General features: G+C 42.2%; 1 pseudogene; it reads right to left on the reverse strand.

The window, feature by feature from the left end:
* Positions 1-4905: 4905 nt before the first annotated feature.
* Positions 4906-5368, reverse strand: LOC143406294 (large ribosomal subunit protein uL23 pseudogene; annotated as a pseudogene).
* Positions 5369-5571: the final 203 nt, after the last annotated feature.

Below are 5571 nucleotides of genomic sequence, written 5' to 3' on the forward strand. Positions count from 1 at the left end.
AGTTGGGGCTGCTGTTTCTGGGTGGATTGATTATCTAAAAGAGGCTGATGGTCTCCATATTGTGGGAATTCCAAGGCTTTAATTCTGGATATGAACTCTGGATTAGTCAGGATTCTCTAGAGGAACAGAACCAATAGGAGGTATGATTATAAAAAGGGGATTTATTAGAGAGGTTTACAGGACCAGAAGCTGGATATCCACAATGACTGTCTGCAGGCTGGAAAGTGGAAGGAACCAGTAGCTGTGCAGTCCAAGGGTCTGAAGCCTTAGAACAAGAGGGATCAATGATGCTGCCCCAGTCAAAGACTGAAGGCTTCTGGAAGTTCCCTGGAGAATCACTGGCAGAGTCTGTTTTTGGAAGGGTGAAGGAACTGGAGTCTGAAAACCCCTGTTGGTCGCAGCAGCAATTTAGAACCCATTCAAGGAGAATCGATCTTGCATCTGCGGCAGCCTCCTTCTTCTTCCATCCAAGCCTCCAACCTCTCTGACAGTGCTGCCCAATCTTAGGGAGTGTCTTCTCTTCAATTCTTTATCCCAAACGCCAATCATTCCTAGACACACTCTCATTGACATACCCAGAAGCCTCTTCATCTTCCCCATCTCCTAATCCTCTCAAGTTGACAATTCAGATTAGCCATTACAAGTTTATTATCATTGCCTTTGGCCTGGATGGGCTCTTCTTCACCCGGATGGACACTCTGTTCTGGGGCATATCTTCCCTGAATCTAGAAGGCAGTTCCTTCTGTAGTTTCATGGTCCCTCCCTGGAGAAGAGGCCCTCCAGTTCTCTGACTTTCCTTTCCTTGTTTTAAACCCTCCATTTGCAACCTGCATAGACACTTAGAGTTTTCATTCCTTGGCCTAAAGAGCGGCTAGACTTGTTTTTCTAAAGATTCTGGAGCCACGGTAGTTGAAGCCTCCATCTTGGGAACCTCTTTATTCCGGTGCTGGTTTCTGCCATGGAAGGCATGCTTTTCTTCTAGTTTCAAAAATTTGCATTCCCTGTTGGATTTTCTTACTGTCCCCCTTCAGTTTTAAGGGCTTGTTGGTAGGTCTGGGGTTACTGAAATAACTCTGCTTATTACCAGTCATGCTATTCCCTTTATTTTCTCTATGGGGACTCACCCAACCAGGGGAATGAGTAACGGTGGAAAACTATCTCACATACATAGTGACGATAATAGATGTATGAAAGAAAGCATTTGTTTTCTATATACCTTCCTCATATTTTTATGAGACATCAAATAGGAACTTCGACTGTTGACGAGCTTTAGGGGAAATATACTTTATTCCCTCAGGATGTTCCTATTCTGGGTCTCAGTCTCATTCATGGAACTCTCATAAGGATGGATACCAGTTATGATGTTTTGGGTTGCAAGTAAATGAGATCAACTTGATTCTAAGGCACGGAAGGGACGTATGGAAGATGCATTTGACCTTGGGGGATCACGTCTGAAAAATGAACATGAACCAGAGTCAAGAAGCTTATGAATCTGGCGATGGCATGTGGTGATCACATTGCTGCTGAAAGTACATTTAATCTATCCTTTTGCCTTTGTTTCACTGGCTCAAAATTCAGGTGAGTGAGAGCCTCTGTCAGTTGACCTTGATCTTGTCCCAACACTGTCCATCAAGGCCTGAGGATAGGAAGGATGAGACCCAGTGGCTCCTCTACAGGAGCCTGTGGAAAGCCTCCAGGAACATGCTCAAGGAGATACGGATTCCTCAAATCCAGGAGCAGGGCAGGCTGAATACCACTAGACTGACATCTTAACAAAAATATCGGATGGCCAGTCAGTCCGATGTACTCCTTCAGCAATGTTTTCTTTTTTTTTTTATTTTTAATTTTAAAATCCCAATTAGTATTCTTAACACTGTTCTTGATCTCTGAATTCCTCCCTTTGTTGCTTCTTAAATACATACTTTTCAGGCTCGCAGCTGCCTTAATACTGTTAACATCTTATACCAAGACCAGAGTCCCAGCTACAGTGCAGAGTCAGAATTGGATTCTGAAGATTGATGTACTGTCCGCTGCGGGCCCTCTGATGGCTGGATCTCCTCTGGGCAATGAAGCTGCCTCCTTTGTCTCCTCTCTCGACCGTCAAGCTTGCACCACAGTAATAATATTTAATAAGAGCAGCAGTAAAACTATGTCATTGCTTCTCTGATGGTCAGAGTGGAATGCAGCTCCAAATAAAGCAGGAGCGATTGTCGCACAGATAATGCAGTTGTTTTAGTTCTTTCACCTTGAGGAAGGGTGAGGTGGCTTGAATGTTGATTGATGCTCGTCTCAAAGCCTGCTGGAATAATACATCAGGTGTTTGGGTGGAAGTGTGAGGTGCACTTGATCATGTATTAAACATTCGTGAGCTATTTGCTGCAATACATTCTGACTGGATCTTGAAAAACAGCTTTGCTCACTCAGGATAAAGGAAATACAGCTTTTGTGTTTTGGGCCACTCTACCTAAGTCAGGAAGTCTTTTTTCCTTTTCCCCGAGGATATTTAAGCAGTTTACCACACTTGTCTGTCTTTTTCTCATGCCATCCCAGAGCAAGTGAAGGCTCGGAATACAGGGGAAACTTATTTGAAAGAAATGTCTACATGCAGAGATCTGAATTTACAAAACAAAAATTGGAAGCTACTTACATTAGCAAAGGACTGTCTTTTTGGCTTCACAAAAAGGATTCACATTAGAATTTCTTTAAACAGTGAAGTTCCTTACTGGATGAAAATAGGATGGAAACTCTCTTTCATAAATGTATCTGTCACTTAAAATGAGCTGTGTTTCAGGCCATCCAATTTTATTTTATTATTTTTCTTTTTTCTTTTTATTGGTGCATTATAATTTTACATAACAGTGGGATCCATTCACTGTCACACATTCATACAGGCACACAAGATGACAGTATAATTTGGTCAGTTTTATTCCCTGTACCTTCCTTTCCTCCCTTCTTCTTCTCCTTTGTCCTCCTCCTCTCCTCTACTGGTCTCCCTTCTATTTTCTTGAGTTGCTTCCCTGTCGTCCAATATATAACTGAAGAACTGAGAATCATTCAGGAACAAGTCCCAGAAACATTGTGAGGCTCTAGGAAGAGGATCCAGGAGCAAAGGGTCATTCCTTTACTCTTCTAGAAAGAGAGTGGCTTCCATAGCTACACACGCTGGGACCCTTTTTCCCAGGATCCTGGAAGACTGCCACACCAAGTAGTGTCATAATTGTAAGGTCATTCTATTGTAGGCGGTGACATTTTCATACTATGTTGAGAATAAGATAGCATGATGATTCAAGTTTTTGGCTTTGGAAAAAATATTTTTAATCTGTTAAATATAAAATATATTCCAAGAATTTTCTGTCTTTAGATTCTCTAATTTATTACTTTAGTGGAATATGTTTCATTTTAACCTTTCTGGGCTTTAGTTTTCTCACTTTCAAAATGAAGCCTTTGAAATAGATAATCTCTAGTGCCTTCTACACCATCCCCAGTTACTGGAGATTGAAACCAGAGTTACTCTACCACTGCACCATGTCCCCAGCCCTGGTTATTTTCTATTGTGAAACAGGGTCTTGCTAAGTTTCTTAGGCCTAAGTTGCTGAGGCGGGTATGGGACTTGTGATATACCACCTCAGGCGTCTGAGACTTGGATTACAGGAATGTGTCACCCAGCTGCGTTTCTGGGTCCTTTTATGAACCCCAAATTTGCTTCTTAGTTCCTTATAAGAGTAACATGAATCCTATGATTCTAAGATTCCCCCTCTTCCTTTGCTGAATTCACATACCACACCAAGCCACAGACTGATCTGCTCTTTGCTTTATCTTCTCATTTTATAAATATGTTTAGTGTTTTTAAAGCCCCATTCAGATTCGTAGTTACTTGGAGGTTTGAAAAATAGTGCAAAAGAATGTTAAGTGTACCTAAATACTGTTCTTCTTTATAAACGTTTTAATGAGGGGTAAAGTCTTAGATTGTTACATAGCAGAGATGTGAAAAAGGATAAAAGTCTGGAGGAGGAAACTCATAGAGCCCATGGGCAGGGCTGCCTCTCTGGTGAGGGTCTCATGGTGGTTCACTCATCCTGAATATGCCTTGGGCCTGACGGATTAAGGGACAATCCTGGGCTTAACTGGGAAGCAATAGCCTGGTTTTGGACTAAATGTTTGTGTCCCCCAAATTCACAGGTTGAAATCTAATCTCCACAATGATGGTGTCAGGAGGTGGGGGTTTTGAGAGAAGTTTTGAATGGGATTAAGTTCCTTATAAGAGGCTTAGGGTTGCTAGTTGGCCCCTCTCTGACACATGAGGACACACAGAAGGTGCCATCTATGAGGAAAAGGTCCTCACCAGATACCAGATTGTACCATGAACTTAGACCTTCCAGTTACCAGAACGGTGAGCAGTAGAGTGTATTTTGACATATTATACATACATGGAGTACAACCCATTCCAATGAGGATCCCGTTCTTGTGGTTGTACATAGTAAGAAGTCACACTGGTTATGTATTCATTTATGAGTGAAGGAAAGTTATGTCCAATTATTTTTTATGAAAGTCGTGTGATGGCCAGCTCTGAATCCTGAAAACACCTTTTCACCAAGTGGACATGAGTGCAGGGCTCTCCACATAGCCTGTGCAATGGCTTCTGATGCTAACGCCCCAGATGTAGACTAGACTTACAGGTGGAGGGCACAGTATGTCATGAGACTGCCCTTGTCTCAGACACCAGCCATCGGCTGGGGCTTCCCAGGTCATGCTTACTTATGACCAATTTGGGAATTTTTACTCCTCCCTCAGTTTCAATAATTCACTAAAATGATTCATAGAACTTAGGAAAATGCTGTAGTCATGATTACAGTTTTTTTTTATGTTGAAAAAAATATATATTTAGAATAGCCAGCTGGACTCTGTTTAGATGACCCCAATTGTGTTGGCAATATCCAAAGCATCATAATCAGGACCCAGTCCAGTGGAAGCCTTCTCTCTGTCAGGCCTGATCAGGTTATTGACCTCAGCCACGTCAATGTCATAGAGCCTTACAGCCTGTTTGTCTGGTGTTTGGTCTTGACATTGATGAGGAACACTAGTGTGTTAGTGTCTTCCATCTTCAATCTTCTTCATGGCTGCCTCAGTGGTCAGGGGGAATCTGGGAATGGCAGAATGGTCAAGCTTGTTTCTCTGGGGCTGCTCTTTGAGGATATGTGGGCTGCCTCTGGAGCCACAATGTCTTGGGCTGCCAGAAGATAGGTGACCTTCAGATCTTCTTCTTCTGACTCTGGATGCCTTTCAACCCTGCCTTCTTGGCCTTCAAAGCTTTTGCTTTGGCTTTAGCTTTGAAAGGGGCAGGAGCTTCCTTCTTAGCTTTTGGCGCCATCTTGGTTAAAAAGCACGTTTAGATGCTTTTTTACAAGATTATATGCTTTTTTACCTTTTTTACCTTTTTTTTAATCATGACATGGTTACAGGTGTATTATAGCAGGAAGGTTGTAAACCAGAACCCCCCCCCCCCCACCAAAAAAAAAAAAAAAAAAAAAGAAAGAGGCAAAGCATGAGGTCAAGGAAAATCCAAAATGCAAA

This window comes from Callospermophilus lateralis, chromosome 8 (assembly GCF_048772815.1).
Source record: "Callospermophilus lateralis isolate mCalLat2 chromosome 8, mCalLat2.hap1, whole genome shotgun sequence".
NCBI lineage: Eukaryota > Metazoa > Chordata > Mammalia > Rodentia > Sciuridae > Callospermophilus > Callospermophilus lateralis.